Consider the following 17,164-nt stretch of genomic DNA (forward strand, 5'->3'; position numbering starts at 1 on the left):
AAAATATATGTTTAGATAAAATTATTAGAGGAATGGATTTTTGCATTAAATTTTACCTCATATGAGCATGTGTGATTCTGCGGCCCGTGAACTTTGGCATTATACCAAGAAGATGAATCTAGAAATCTCTACTAATTTAACGTCTAGACTGTCACATTTTAAATCATACATTTTCTACACAGAGGAGGTTAACTGCACATTACCGTACTGCGGTTTGAAAATGTAGTGAGCGTTTCTTACAGGTTTTAATTCCTCAGCCAAACGCAATAGCAAGCTGGTGAGCGCGCTCAGACGCTGACGTCTGCTGCCAGAATTGTACTGTAACATGATCAAAACGGCAAAAATCTCTGAAAAGTGACAAGGATGCAGCACAGAATTGATAATATTGTGCATATTAAACAGATTAAAAGAAAGTAACAGATTAATGGACGCTTCTTTGATTTTGAAGGTTGCATACAAAATACACTTAAATAGGCATGACACCTCTGGTCCCAGCCCCTATAAATCCCATAACAAACCATGCTTTGTATTTTTGCCAATTTTGGCTGTATTATTTGTGTCCCCTTTATGGGTTACCTCTACATAACCCTACCTACAGCGTAATAATACTCTAATGAGAGTTAAAGGTTGCACATGGAGATGTACTTATAGTTAGGCTGACATAGTTGAAAATGTACTTATAGTTAGTAGAATGTGTAAAGTGTACGATCAAAATAACATGTAACCCATGAGGATTCTGCTAGATTAAAGCAGTAAGCCACCAGAAGCTGTGCATTAGAGTATTTAAAGTTACCGCACTGCCTCATGTGGCTTATTGTTTGATAATTAATTTTGTAATGATACAAGTCACCAGAGGTCAGTGAACAGTTCCAGTTGATTTGCTATTAACAATTATCAGAATAAACAGCTCTTCTGCCAAGTGTTAAGTTATTAACCCAACTGTAGGATGGTTGTTTATTATGTAGGTTGTTGTTGTTTCTAAGCGTTAATATAGAAATGAGTGGTCACGTTTAGCTTACATTTGTTTTTAGAGACAGAACTATACATATAATAAAGCGTTTGTGTTTCATTTATAAGGGTTTAAAACAACAAGAGGATGAATGAATGATTATTTTTAATTTTGGGTGAACTATTCCTTTAATAGAAAAAGCACTTGCGACATAGTGTTGTTGAAATTTAATTACGGTGCCTGTTCCTTTAAATTGAGTTATTATTCTCTGCTTTATTTTCCTCTGAGGTATAAAAGCAATTGAAATTATCACTGCAGGCAAAAACTGCAAATTCTGGAAGTGCCACAAGCCATTGAAACAAGACATACATAAAATCAAAAGCATTGTGCTGTGACTGTGCTGACTTGTGATATTTAATTATCAAAGCTTTGCAGCAGGTACACAATATACAGTATTAGCTTTGTGTAGGGGGCTGAAAGAGCAGGGAAAATGCATATTATCATAATCTCGATTATGCTTATAAATACAACTAATTCAAGACGCAATGGAAATCCTTGCACATTGTTAGGATAAGTAAGAGCTTTACTCAGTAAACCTGATGAGACTTGCTCTGTCAGTTTATGGTAATCAATAAGACAGCACGTTTTGAGAAGAGATGCTTGGATTTAATGTAAAAACAGATGTAAAATAAGAAATTAAGAATCTGAATGGGTGTATATTTCAATAACACTGTAGTAGTTTAGGTCTTACTATTCTAAAGCCTTCGAATATGACCGTATATAAATAAAAAAGAGAAACCACAGGAGTTATTGAGCAAGTGCACATGCTGGGTTTAGCAATAGACTATTGCCCTCTATTGGTAGGAATTTAATCTGCATTAAATTTATGCTTTTTGTTTAAAGATCTCTTCCTGAGATAATACACAAAGATAGAGACAGACAGCAGAGACTAAGATGAGATATTTGGTTTGGCGTCGTTCACTGGGCATTGCATTGCAACAAATTGTCTAAAACTTGGCAAACCTTTAAGATTGATTATTGTGGTCACAAAGTTTGCAATCCTTGTAGCCTTTAAAAATATTTATTTTCCATCTTCAAGTTATTTAACTGTGTGTCAGTAATTCTTTAATAGGATTTTTCTTCTTTTGTATCAATTATGAGTGTTTTTTCCTTAATTGTATAATTCATACACTGAAAAAAAATGATTCATTCAATTTACTCAATTTTTTAAGTTAAGTGGTTGCAATCAATTTATTTAAGCTACATTTAAACAAAAGTTTTTTGTTTTGTTTTTCTATTTTGTTTTGTTTAAATGTAGCTTAAATAAATTGATTGCAACCATTTACCTTAAAATTAATCTTTTTTTCAGTGTATACACTGTCAGAAAATGGTTAGCCCTACAGTGGCTGGTGTGGTACTCCAGAAAGTACACATTTGTAACTAAAGAGTACATACAGTATTAGTACCTAAGAGGTACATATTGGTACCAAAGGGTTCATATGAGTACCTCAAATGTACATATTGGTACCAAATGTATAAATTTCTGTAAAAATGAAATCAAAGCAGCATATATTTTATGTTACTTTAACTTATCAAACTAAATTAAATTATTTCGACTTGTTTTTATAAGTTATGTCAACTCATCAAAAGTCAAAACTTAAAATAGTAGGTTGAATTGACTTGCATAACCAAGTTGTTTTAGTTTCATGATGCTTCATGATATTTTCTTTTTTACAGTACTGCAATATGTAGAATACAATACAATGGATAAACTGTAACAAATAAATAATAAAATATTTTACATCTCCAACAACAGTCTCAAAGTAGCAACCCCACCTTGAGCTACGTTCCAGTCGAGTAGGTACTTGAACCTTTGTTCATCTGGGTGGCTTACTACACTGTCCCTTAAATGTTACAGTATAACAGTGCTTTTATGTTAGCATGTGTGTTTCCTGAAAGGCAAGATCAAATAGTGGTGACGGAGACCCTGTAGGAAAAGCAGTTATTAGAAAGGTGCCAGTTTTGTCCCCTAGTGAGACACCAGTTGTTTGCAGGTTCTTATGTTCCAAAACCTCCTGTCCACTTTTGTTGTGGCCTTTTGTGCCGGTCCAACATTATTTTTCTTTTTTTTACCGTGCCTCTCATCCAGCTTTACAAAAAGAAAGGTTATTGCTGTGTGATTGCATAGACTGAGCCCATATAATTTAGCACAGATTGGATTTCCACTAGATGTGTACAGTAGATGTTTCATAGTTGTTGGCGTAAGAGCTATATTTATAATTTTTTAATGATGAGATCCTAATGACGTGTAGATTGGAATAGCTTGTGAATCACCTGAGAACGTATATCTGAATTTCAGCGGGATCTCTATGCTATGGGAGTTTTATAGGGCCAAGGTGGCACAGGCTCTCCATCCAATGCTTTACTTAATGTAGTTTGGAGGGGTAATTGGATAACACAGGTTTATCCTTTGCAAGCACTTTGTATGAGCAATCCAATTTCACATCCTCCTGAAAGGAGAGCCATTATTCCTCACCAAAGGGTGATGCTGTAGTCACCCTTGCACAAAAAGCAGTTGGAGATTTTCCACAAATCCTATCAGTACTTAACCTTGTTACCAGGCAATCTGTATTATTGTCCTATAATTTTAAAATTTCCCCACGCTTCTCGGTGCTACGTATAAGTATCCACAGTAAAAGGGCCAAGGATCATATCCAAAGGATCTGTGCTTATATTTGCTTCTAAAACTATGCGGCCATTAGGATTACTTGATAGCAGAACAGATTTAGTAAAATACTTTCTAGAACTTTCAAAGTCGAGTCATATTCGGTTTTCTCAGTTCAAAAGAAAGTTCATGGGGGAGTTGTGATCTGTTAAGGTATTCATGGTTTGAGGAAAATGTGGGCATATATAATTCATGGTTTTGTTTGACTGACAGGCAAGACTGTCGTAGACTTTCCCAAAGGCCCTGTCTGTAGCAAAATGTGTGTTATGAAGCTATTATCTTAGCAAATTACTTACTGAAATGGCCTGATGTGCAAGGTCTCTAATGTATTGGGTATGACAACTAAAGGCAAGCCTTGTGGCTTCCTTTGAGGATCTGTTTATTTGCTATTAATAATAACAGCTATAACTATTTTTATAATAATCATAATAAGAAGCCAGTAATAAAAAGTATAACAATGCAATAATTTGAGTTTAGTACATTGTCAAACCCAGGTCTTGAAGCAGTAGCAAACAGCAGAAATCTATGCGCAATTGAGCCAGATTCATTTTCAGACTGTTATATAGGCCAATAGAGGCATTGTTTCCTTGAAACATTATTGCACTGAGAGCTCTCACAGGCATAAACTTTTTTTAAAGCCAAACACGTCTCTTCACATCATTCTGTGATACGTCTGAGAGAGCTACTGGTGATTTTTTTTCACTAATTTCACACAAGAAATCCTGCAGTATAGCGTAGCTTACATTGAAACAGCCGCGAGTTTATTATTTTATTTTTCAGTGAAATTAGCTTTGCCAACATAGCAACATTCTTAAAATAATGCTGGTTGAAGTTGACTGTTTAATGGATTTTTACTTTTACTACATGGTACAGTAAGTTTGTTGACCAGTTGCACTGTTTTGTACTTTTTTTTTAAAGATGGGAGATTAAAGTATCAAGCATTGTTTCTTAATGACTGTTATACAGCATCAAAACCTTTTAACCTCTTTAAAGTCCCTGTAAAGTCAATCTTGAAATGTGTTTCTAAACACATAAATAAACACGCCACAAAGACTGTAAACTATCTACTAAGTTTTTACCATTTCTGAATTCAGAATTTTTGTAGGCGGGCCTAAAACAGTGGCCAATCGTGAGAATCCGTCAAGGTTGTAGCTAGGGATGTCAATTTATGCAATTTTCCATATTCGATGATCGTTTAAGCTAACGATCAATCAATCGAATAATCGTAAACTGTAATAGTGCATAAGCCTTTACAGCAGTGGCATATATCCAATGACATAATGACAAGTGCGTAACAACGCCAGCTTCCTCACACGAATTTAAATATTTTATTTTGTCTAAATAACATGCTAGTGGAATTGTAAAATGAGTCCAGGTAGTTGGTGTTTTAATAAAAATCATCAATTTAATCTTGTAATGAAATATAATGACGAATAGACAGAGTGTCTAACTGCACATTCGCATGAAAGTTTGTGTGTCCATGACAAAATAAAAGTTTCCTTTTCATCAAGCTTTATTTTTCTAGTTGTTCATCTCGCTTTCCGAGTCATTGATACACCATTTGCTGTAATTATATCCAAGAAGCACACGAAGGGCTGGTCACTTTTTCCGTTGTCACCTCAGCTTAGACCTGTGGGGTACTTTCACCAAACATGCTTATATTATGAAGATTTCAATGTTCCATTAGAAAACTCGCAACAGTGTTTAGTGTGTAGCGCCTCAGTCAGTCAATAACGATGATCATGATATATGTTGCAGGCGTTCAGAGTGTAACGACAGTCAGTTAAAGTTTACATTTTAGTTCTTAATCTGTTCATTAAAATGGTTTCTGGTCTCCTTCCCTGTGTATAGCAGCGTTGCTATGCTAATCTTGCAGGCTTCCCTGAAGAGGGTCTTTGCTTTCAGTATCCTAACCGTATTTGCATTTTCTGTATCGGACCCTATCAGATCCACGGATGCCATTTCGTTGCATTAGCAGCCAGCCTCGTCTCGCATGATGTTAAAAAGCCCAGGTGTGTGTTTGGCATTGAGCTTCATCGGCTGTATGTGCTTTGCGCCCCACACACGTGCTTGCTTTTTCGACAATCGTTAAGTTTTATCGATTTAATACTTATTGACAATTAATCGAAGATCGATTCATTTTCAACATCCCTAGTTGTAGCGGTAATTGAAAGTTGAGAGAGACAGCAGCTTATCTGCGAGTGGATGTGGTTGCAGAGCCGACAGCGGACACACCCAGCATTTGAGAGCAGAGAATCCTGGCAGTTTTTCCAAGGTTTTGATTATTTATTTGCCATTTTTTAATCATTCAGATTTGTCTGGGCGTTTAATATCACATTTTTCTGTGGTGTCACAAACTCAGAACATATTTAATATCTGACTTTCCAGGAACTTTTTTCCAGAAAGTTTGTTCTGCCAAGACTTAATATCTTAGATCATTTTGCTTCTCAAGTAAACATATCATGATGTATGAGTTTTTACATATTTGCACAGCAAAACAAGACAGAAAAACTAAGTAAGAAATTCCTTTTTGCACGGAACATAATTTGGTCATATACGATGTCATGTGATGGTCTGCTCATCAGTCAGTGTGTTCAGTCACGTGCCCTGGCATTCACTACGATCCTATAGGATAAGCAGTACGGAAAACAGATGGATGGATATTGTTACACATGCATCTTTACCACCCTGCTGCTTGTGAAAAACTCCTCTGCTGTGATGGTCTCATGATGCCTTTGTCGAAATGATGGTGTCTTTGTGGCAGCAGATGATTTATTGTGTGTATGAGTTAGTGTGTCCAACCCCACACATTGTCAGAAAGTCTGTGCCATAACTGAGAAACTCGGTAACAAGAATCTTTTTCACCAGCAGTTCTTACTTTGCTCTGAATTGATAAGAAGCCTGCATTCTGTAATTGGAGTAGGCGTAGAGCATACTGTCAAGGGATCTTTGATATTGCACTACCAGATCTGCTAACAGAAGAACTTCATAATCTGGACAGGCGGGTTTTTTTCCAACATGATAACAACTAAATAGGACTATTTTCAAAAATTCTGTAACTGCTGCAATTTGACACAACTATATTTAAGAGAAAATAAGTGCTTATGTAGAGAGTCGTAGCACGTAAAAGTGGCAGTTACGGTGTTCATCCGAATAAACGATGGGCGCTTTCTATGGTGGAAATCAAAACTGTTCAGACATAATAATCTTAGATTGTAAAGAACAAGTTAAAGACGCAGCAGGAAAAATACACTCAAAACATTGAATTTTGTTTTCTATCAGAACCCCACTTATTTAGTGTTTTTACCCACTTTTTTATTCCAATTTGAGAAATCTCAACAAAAACATCTATGTGTATTTTTCAGCATGTTTTTTGCACTATCAATGACTAAAATAGATTGTTAGATGATAAAAGCACACACAACACTCTGTGGTGTTTTTACAAAGATGATAGTGTCACAAGAAGCTGTCAATAGAAGCTGCCTTGCTTTAAGATTAGTCATTTGTGTTTAGTAATGTAGATTTTGAGTCTCATAGCATTACTTTTTGTGCAATGGCAATAGTCCGTTGCTTTAATTATCCAAAGACTAGGGTCAAAATCTCAAAAGTGGAAAGTCATGCACTGGGGATTTCCATGGCACCCATTCGCTATTGTGTCCTTGAGCAAGGCACTTAGCCAAGGGCTGTTCCAGAGAAATGGTCCCTGTTAGGTATTGTAAGTTGAAAAGAGTCAGCTTAATGGAAAATACTATAACTAATTAGATTTTCAAGTGTTTTGTTAAAGACTTTAAAAAAATATATATTATTTCGTGATGTCGAATAATGCATTAAAAGAAATTGGCATGGTCATAAAATCAGCTGGTTAACGTATTCATGAATACAGCACAGTTTCTGATAAATGGTGTTTTTGCAAAAAAAAAAAAAAAATGCTTGACAATCATATGTACCTAAATAACTTCTTAACTCTTTCACCGCCAGCATTTAAAAAAAAAGTTGCCAGCCAGCGCCAGCGTTTTTCATGATTTTCACCAAAGTTTAATGCCTTCCAGAAAATGTTCTTCTTCAAATATATAAACATACAATATACCAAATGAAAGAACAGACTCTCTGCTTTCAAACAAAAAACAAAACGTTTCATCCTACCTTCAGTAGTTCTTTTGTAATCAGCTTTTGAATATGGGTAGGTTTCTGCAAAAACACCACATTTTGAGCAAAAAGCAGAGATAATTCCATTTTTGTGATGGACTTTTCATAGACTTCCCATTCAGAGCGATCTTTAAAACAGACACGGACATGCAGAAGCTTGCCAGAGGGCAATACTTCCGGGTTTAAAAAGTTGCAGAAGGGCGCCACCTAGTGGATAATAGCGGTATTAAGGAAAGACGGAAATACTCGTCATTGGCGGGGAAACGTTTTCTCGTGATTGACGAGATATCTTGTCAATGGCGGGTAAAGAGTTATCTGAAACCTTTAAAGTGAAAAACAAAAAATAATTCATCTTTGTCAGACACTTTAAATGCATTATTCTAGTTGCTATTTGATCAAATCATCTAACATTTGATTGTTTAGTAAAATCTATTTGGTCTTTTCACATATTCTGCAAATGCTTTTTTGCTGTGTACAGCTGAATAATTCTGGTTGCAGAACATTCTATCACTGTAAAAAATACTTTGCTGCCTTAAATTTTTTTGTTAAATCAACTCAGATTTACAACAAAATAGATGAGTTGTCACGACTTATTAAATATAGTTGAGAAAAGTCAACTTAATTTTATAAGTTATAACAACTCATCTCTAGTCAAGATAAATAATAGTAAGTTGAAATGACTTGTAAATCCAAGTTGATTCAACAAAAAAATTAAGCCAGCACAGTATTTTTTACAGTGTATGTATCCCTAAATTGAGCAATTTTATTGTAGAAGCGGTCCTCACAGTAGTTGCCCTATCCAGCTAGCTAGTAAGCAAACTAGCTATTATTAAAGGTCTTAAACAAAAAGGTTGTGGTCTTACAAAAAGCTAATAGGCTTATCCAGTCCACAAAGGATTAACAATTTAGGTTTGCATGAAAATATGCAAAGAAATATTTTGGTCAAAGAAATTTTGTATTATTAAAGGATTGACTTTATCTATTTTTACAATTTTCATTATAATTGATATTTTTCATATTTTTATATTTAAAGGTGCAGTGTGTACATTCTAGCGGCATCTAGTGGTGATGTTGTATATTGCAACCAACGACTCGGTTCACTGCTCACCCCTCGCTTTTGAAACACATAGAGAAGCTACGGTAGTCGTCACCGGACAAACGTGTCATCGTCGGAGACAAAATGTTTTGTTAAGAGCTTCTGTAGAAACATGGCGGCACAAAATGGCAACTTCCATGTAAGGGGACCCTCTGTGTATGTAGATAAAAACATCTCATTCTACGGTAATAAACACATAACGGTTTATTATGAAAGGTCTTTATACACCCCTGATCATATAGTTTTGTATATAATTTTACATTTCTGTCAAGAGATCCTTCTAAAAATGACACACTGCACCTTTAAGAATCAATATGTCATTCAAATCTATGAAATCAAACTGAATCGAAAGTCATTACATATCTGTTTTAGTTCAAAAGAAATTCATTTTGGACTTCAAATGAGCCAAATCTTTGAGTGAACTGATCCTATGAGCAATGGTCACGTTTACAGAGGATTTGTTGACTGATGGGGCAAACAGACAGTTGCATTGTTAATGATCTGAATCCTGGTCGCTGTAAGTTGAAATGGATGTGTTGTTAAAAAGTGAAAATCATACATTTTTTTGTGGTCATTACCTGTGTGATGTCTCAAAACATTTGGATGAGGATAAGACCTGGTTTGTCATACCTGACCACTGTTGATAATGCCAGTAGTAAATATCTTTATTTATAATCACCTTCTCGACACTAAAGCTTAGGGCTGACATTTGGTGTTCCTTCCTGAAGTAATACCAATGACACTTGTTTTGAAGGTTTCCATTTTCACATCACATATTATCACTCTAATGCCATGGGTCTCATTAGAATGATCATTTATTGTAAAAATCTGTTGCAAATGCAATTTGGTATTTGTTTCAATAGTTTTTTCTCTTAAAGGGACAGTTCACTCTAAAATGAAAATAGGACAAACCCAGCCAATGGGCCAAATTAACCCAGAAAATGTGTATATTTGACCCTAAGAAACAACCAACCATAGATCAAATTACAAACCAATGGGCTGTTTTTTTTCCTTTTTGACCTAACGCAGCATTTTTTTTTTTTTTTTGAGTGTTAATTCATCCTTGTGTTGTTTCAGACCTATATGCTTTTTCTTCTCTGAAACATAAAAGATAGTCACTATTTACACTTATTGCATCTTTTGTTCCATATGAAAGTGAATGGGGAGTCAGTCGCTAACATCTTTTGTGTTTCACAAAAGAAGATACGTCATACTGGTTTGCAACATGCAAATAATGACAGAGTTTTAACATATAACCTATTGTGCATTAATACCATTCTGCTAGTGGAGACTTTACACCTTGTCATATACACACAACTACTCATTGGTTTGGACCACAGGCATCAATGCGTTGCCATGCTGCCTCACAGCAAGAAGGTTCCTGGTTCGAGCCTCAGCTGGGTAAGGGGGGTATTTTTGTGTAAGGTTTGTATATCTTTTCTCTCTGAGTATACTGCTTTCATCCCACAGTCCAAAGACATGTAGATTATGTAAATGTGCCGCATTGTCCTTCCTGGTCTTGTGTATAGATTAACTTGTGTGTATAGACAGTTCTTACCGTGAATATAGTCATAGATGCTGGAATGATGTAAATTAATAAACAATTAATAATAATAATAGTATCACAATCCTGTGTCCTTCAACTCATCACTCTTTAAAATAAAATAAATGCTACATCTACATGAATATGCACCTCTTTAAACAGATGCTTTCGTCATAATAGAAAAGTTCAGGCTGACGTCCCATTTTCTGCTATAATTTCCCCTAATTTGTTTTACAGTATGAGCTATGATGTTTAGATTCAATTACAATATTTCAATATAAAGTCATCTAACCAGATGTTTGAAATTAGTCTAGCAGTTGCTTAGTAAGTCAAGCATCCTTTGATTAGTTAAATGAGCATGTTCTTCAGTCATTATAAATGATTTTCTCACACACATCCACAGGTGTTGCATTGCCTGTTTGTTTGAACTGCGAGTGAATAAAGCGCTCCAGTTTTTCTGTTGATTTTGCTGATTGAATGATTGTTTAAATTGGCTGCATTTCCCTGGTGAACATGAAACACCTGCTTGTGATCCATCAGAGTGGATCAGTAGACGCGGTTTCACCACTCAGACAGGTGAAATAACATAAGATCTTAAAGTTTGGCTATGTAAACCATAGATGATAATGCATAAATGTCACATTTAGTTGCCCCAAGTATGCCAGCAGCATTACGATTTCATAGATTACATATAGATTATTATAGGTTGTATAATCTATTGTATGTACACTATATAGTCCATTATAAATAGTTAAGTAGTTTCTAATGCAACTGTCATTCACGGATCACACTTGTTGATAAAATGTACATATATGAAATGCAGTGTAAGTCGCATCTGGAAAATGTGTAAATGAAATCAACATTATTAAAAATTAGCATAGTCAGAAAAATAGAAGACATTGTATAAATATAATTTTCATTAGTCCACGTACTGGTGCTTTAATTAGAAACACAAAACAACTGAATTTACATTATCTCTAACATGGAGACATATTTGCTGTTGCCTGTTACAGGCTGCATTTGTCAATTCACCTTCATGTGTTAAACTATTGAAGCGATATCTATGCATTTGTATCGATAATTTAAATGGTAATACGAGTAAAATAAATGATTAAAGTAACTTAATAAAATCTCTTAATGTCACTTAATCACCAAAATAAATGACAACAAAATTAACAGATATTTTTGTGTAAAATGTACATACAGTATATTATTAAGTTGTATACATAAAATAAAATAAGTATTTAACTAACAGATTATTTCTAATGGATAGTTTTAAAAACTACAACTCTTACTTATTTTAACATCGATACAAAATTTAAAATGTGTACATTTAAATAACGTTATCTTTACAATGTGTGCAGGTGCAGGATGCTGATCCACCTGTCTGGGTTCAAGAGGTTATTCTGCATGCTGTCAATTTGAGAGACCTCTCAGATTTGTTTAGCTCATTGTATTTGCAACATGTACACTGTTTGTCTTTTTCAGAGTGTCATATTGAATGTAGACTTAATGTAATGTGTTTTACTTGTCAAATTTGACAAATAAATGTTCAATAAAATAACTGTGTACAATTGCTTTGTTTATCATTGATAATTGATGGTTCAGTATGAAATAAATTCACTTTGCATTAAGTAAATACAACTATTTTTTTAGTTAAATAATATTCACAAAATTTTGAGCTACATCTACTTAAAGGTAGGGTATCACATTTTTAAAAATGCTAATGGTAGCCAACTAGCAATGAAATCACGATCCCACCCTCCATTAAAATCGCCATCCAAAGTCACGCCTCTTTCAAAACACATGAACACGCACAGATCAGACGTCCACATCTCATGTGTCATTCATCAGTGAGAAAACAGTACAAAATGAATATCATTACCAAAATAACCAACATGAACAACTGTTTTACATCAGAATTAGTTAAAGGATTAGTCCATTTTCTTAAAAGAAAAATCCAGATAATTTACTCACCACCATGTCATCCAAAATGTTGATGTCTTTCTTTGTTCAGTCGAGAAGAAATTATGTTTTTTGAGGAAAACATTGCAGGATTTTTCTCATTTTAATGGACTTTAATAGAGCCCAACATTTAATACTTAACTCAACACTTAACAATTTTTTTCAACTGAGTTTCAAATGACTATAAACCATCCCAAACGAGGCATAAGGGTCTTATCTAGCAAAACGATTGTCATTAGAAAGTGAAATTTTAAGTTGAATAAACCTTTCATTTTTTAGGGTTTACCAATTAATAAGTAATTTAAGTAATAAGTATTTAAGTAACAAGTTTTTTTTTAAGTTGAACCCACTTTTCACTTTTTACAGTGTAACCATAACCCAAAAATAAATAAATGAAACCAAACACCACGTAATCACTGTTGACGTTGCTTACATGATGGACTATCATAGACTATGAACGCTACCTCTTTAAGCAAGAAGTGGGACTACTTGACTATATCAGGTCCAGTTAACCTATACGGTTAAATGACGGCTATTGCTTTGCTGGGATCTGCAGTAACATTTCTCCATCTTGCTCTAGGTCTTAAAGTTCTCTGAACACTCGCTAAATATAACAGAACAGAGAAACGAAACTAAACCATGCCGCAGACCTGGAAGATTCAAGCGTAATAGTCCATTGGGTATTCAAATCTACTATCTCTAGAGTACATTACTATAGTAATCGCAGTAAACTGTTTTTCTTTAAACCATCTGTTATAGAGACAATGCTGGATAAATAAATCACTGAATATGTAAAGGCGGGCTACTAAATAAGACGTAAGACCTGAACATTTCAAGATATGTTGAAGACATCTCTGCTCCCCTGTGGACTTGAATGTGTGTTGTTAGGCCTTTTATTTATAGAGTCCGCTGTCCCTGTGGGTCCTGTACCCGTGTAATGCTGTGTTTGTGTGTACCTGGAGCCAAATAACTCACTGTCAGGGCAAGCTTCTCAGAGTCCAACTATACCTGAATAATACCAGCGCTATTATGCTTTTGCTTTTGAATGAAAGGAGGAAAAATTTCCGCTGTTCTCCAGGGCCAGACTGAGCGAAAGAAGACAAAAAAAAAACTTCTGAGAGGACAGAAAGTTAATTTTCTAAACAGAAACTTTGATTTTTATAAAACAAATGGTTCAATTTAAATCTTAATTCATATACATTATAATCTGTATACAGTAAATATCTGTATATTTTTGTTGTTAGTTTTTTTTCTTTTTGCTAAATAGCTATAGACGCTCGGTTTCTCTGATAGATTTAAGGTGTAAATGTGAGGCTATAACTGAATGTAATCCTGTCACATCTTCCATCCATTGAGTTGGTCCATTAAAGTTAACTTTTTCAAATAGCATTCCTGGTCCTGCACAGTCAGTGACATAATCAAATAAAATCTTTATACCTCCACCTAAACTGTGCCCACTAAAAAACGTCATAATGTTTATTAACTGATAAAGAGTATACCATATTATAATACATTTATATATTATACAGTGTAGCATAAATGCACAACACATAAAGGTCCAAATATGGGATGATGTCACCATTCAGGTTTTATAAGAAACTCTTTACTTTCCATCGTGTAGCCTGAGGATATTTCGGAATTAGTTTTAACAGAAGCAAAGCCAACAAAAACAAGCATTTCAGTGGCAGTTTGAGTATACAAGAGTTTTTTTGAGCAAAGAGCTCAAGATCTGACATCAGAACATATTTCGTGCATATTCTTGCCCAATTAGTATCAAGCACTGCACTCATTTTCATTTCTGGTGAAAACTCAGGGTGGGTATCAATTAGTCTACTGTTAATTATCTCCTTCGCTTTTGATCTTTACCATGGCTGCTCTATCAGACACTCATTTATTCATCACTGCTGTTGGAGGAATGCGGCCTTTAGAGATTGTGCAGATTGAAGCACATTAAAAATGAAGTCAGATGTGTGCAGATCTTCAGTGAGTATGCATACTGATGCAGCAGCGATTCTGTATGGTCTTGGGCGCTTTGGCCACTTTGAGTGACCAAGGATCACCAAAAAGGCCATATGTGACTGACACGTGAAGCAACCAATCACGTTTCGCTTTGTGCTGCGTCGCGGTTATTGGCTTGGAGATATCGCCAAAGACAGGGTGTGCAACCATCATTTACGAATGTCTCTAAAGTTTATAACAACAATAGCAAACATGTTAAAGGTGCAGTGTGTAATTTTTAGAAGGATCTCTTGACAGAAATGCAAAATTATATACAAAACTATATTATCAGGGCTGTATAAAGACCTTTCATAATGAACCGTTATGTGTTTATTACCTTAGAACGAGACCTTTTTATCTACATACAAAGAGGGTCCCCTTACATGGAGGTCGCCATTTTGTGCCGCCATTTTTCTACAGAAGCCCTTAACAGACCATTTTTTTTACAAAGTTGTCTCCGACGATGACATGTTTGTCCGGTGGCAGCTACCTTAGCTTCTCTATGCGTTTCAAAAGCAAGGGGTGAGCAGTGGACTACCCCGTTGGTTGCAATTCGCAACCTCACCACTAGATGCTGCTAAAATATACACCCTGCACCTTTAAGATACATTGCATACTTATAAACATGTAGCGTTTATTTGATCTTGATTAACCCTTGTGCATTGTTCCAATTCACTACCCTTTCCTGTTGTTAGTGGCCAAAAATGGCCACTAAATTAAATGGCTGTAAAAATGTATCAGATATATATATATATATATATATATATATATATATATTTTTTTTTTTTTTTTTTGCATAAATCTGTTAATCAACCTCAGTACTAATCAAAACTACCAAATGTTTCCAAATTTTCATGATTTTAACTCTTTAATTGCTAAGCTTATAAGTGATGCCACTGATTTGAGAAAGAAAAAACACACAAAATTACAGATTTTCAATATAAAAAGTGATTGTGGACTAGATTTTTTTTTCACCTTTTTCACAGTCTTGGGCATGCCAAAGATAAGTAAAAACATTGGCCTTGATGCATGTTCAGTTTCTGTGCAGCATAAGATTTTATTTTTTTCTCCCTCATTTATATGGTTTGTGGCCATTTTACCCCATTGACTTCCATTATAACAACATTTTTTGATTGCCACATGGTGATCAACAGTAATAATCACAAATTTTACCTTTTTGCAAAGGGTAAAACCACATAGAATCAAAAATGCATGATAATAAAGTGTCATGGCTCTCCAATCAAAAAAATTTTGTTATAATGGAAGTCAATGGGGCAAAAATGGCCACAAACAATAAATGAGGGAGAAAATAATAAAATCTGATGCTGTACAAAAACTAAAAATGCAATGTTTTTACTAATCTTTTACATGGCCAAGAATGTGAAAAAGGTAAAAGAAAATCTAGTCCACAATCACTTTTTATATTGAAAATCAGTCAATATTGATTTTTTCCCAAATCAGTGACACCACTTATAAACTTGGCAATTAAAGAGTTAAAATCATGGTATTTTTGTACAAATTTGGTAGTTTTGATCAGTACTGAGGTTGATTTACAGATTTATGCAAAAAAAAAAAAAAATGGAAAAAAAATCTGATACATTTTTACAGCAGTTTAATTTAGTGGCCACTAACAACATGTAAGGGTAATAAATTTGTCCACGGAATATTGTTTAGTTTTTTAAAAATTTCAAAGCATAATATATATGTGTAAATATTAGATTTGTCACCAAAAATCATTCCATTTGCTGAAACACAGAGAAAGTTGTGGCCAAATTAAGACAAAAAAAAATAACAAAAATGGCCAAAAATGGCCCCAACAACACATGAGGGTTTAGCATTTTGTCACCTTTGTAAACATGAAAGCTTTCTTCTTCGATCAGATGGCTTTGTATTGTTTACGAGCGAACCGTTAAAGATTGCGACACTTACATCTCCTGGAAATCCTGTGCAATTTAACCAATCAGAAGAAGACTTCCAGAAGTTTCCAGAAACTGTTTCTTATGCACCAGACGTTCAGCCAATGGTCCATGGGGGTGTCGTCTGAGGCTGACTAGGCTGTTGTCATGGTATTGCTCTCTAGTCTTTTCATTAGCTTCATTTTATACTTCGGTTTTCGGTTTTTAAACCATTTCAGCAGGTAATGTTTTTGATATACGGTGTTAATTCATGTAGAAAATTCCTTAAATGCAGGTTGTGACATTTCATATCACTGTACTAATATTGACATTTTTATAAAACAAGCTTCAAAACTCAAATAAAAAGTGCCAAGATAAGTAAAGGCTGTCTACAGGGTCTATGAAACACGCATTCTCTTTAGTTTGCTTAAGGAATATACGCTGTGAATATAACAATTGCAGGCTGTGTCAAACAATAAATGTATTTAGAGAACATTTCCTGCCTCTTTGGCAGCGTGTATTAACTCCTATATAAATGGAGGACAAAATTGGAAAAAGCTCATTCAAATAGAGGATTGTTCAATAGGCTAATACAGTTTAGTAAGAAATAAAGCTCATATACAGTACTTTCGTATGACATTACTGAAGAGGATTCACAAGTATCTGTAACTCATTTATAACCAATATTTTATTGTGCTCTTCTTATGAACAAAGTTATACGTTTTGATGGTGCTAAATGAAGAGATCAGATGCAAAATGCTCTTACAATAGTATGTCTGACATGTTTTCTTTATTTTTTTATCACGCTTATGTTTAGTTTCAGTAATTTTACTCTAATGCCCATGTG

The sequence above is a fragment of the Misgurnus anguillicaudatus genome, chromosome 16 (genome assembly GCF_027580225.2).
Source record: "Misgurnus anguillicaudatus chromosome 16, ASM2758022v2, whole genome shotgun sequence".
NCBI lineage: Eukaryota > Metazoa > Chordata > Actinopteri > Cypriniformes > Cobitidae > Misgurnus > Misgurnus anguillicaudatus.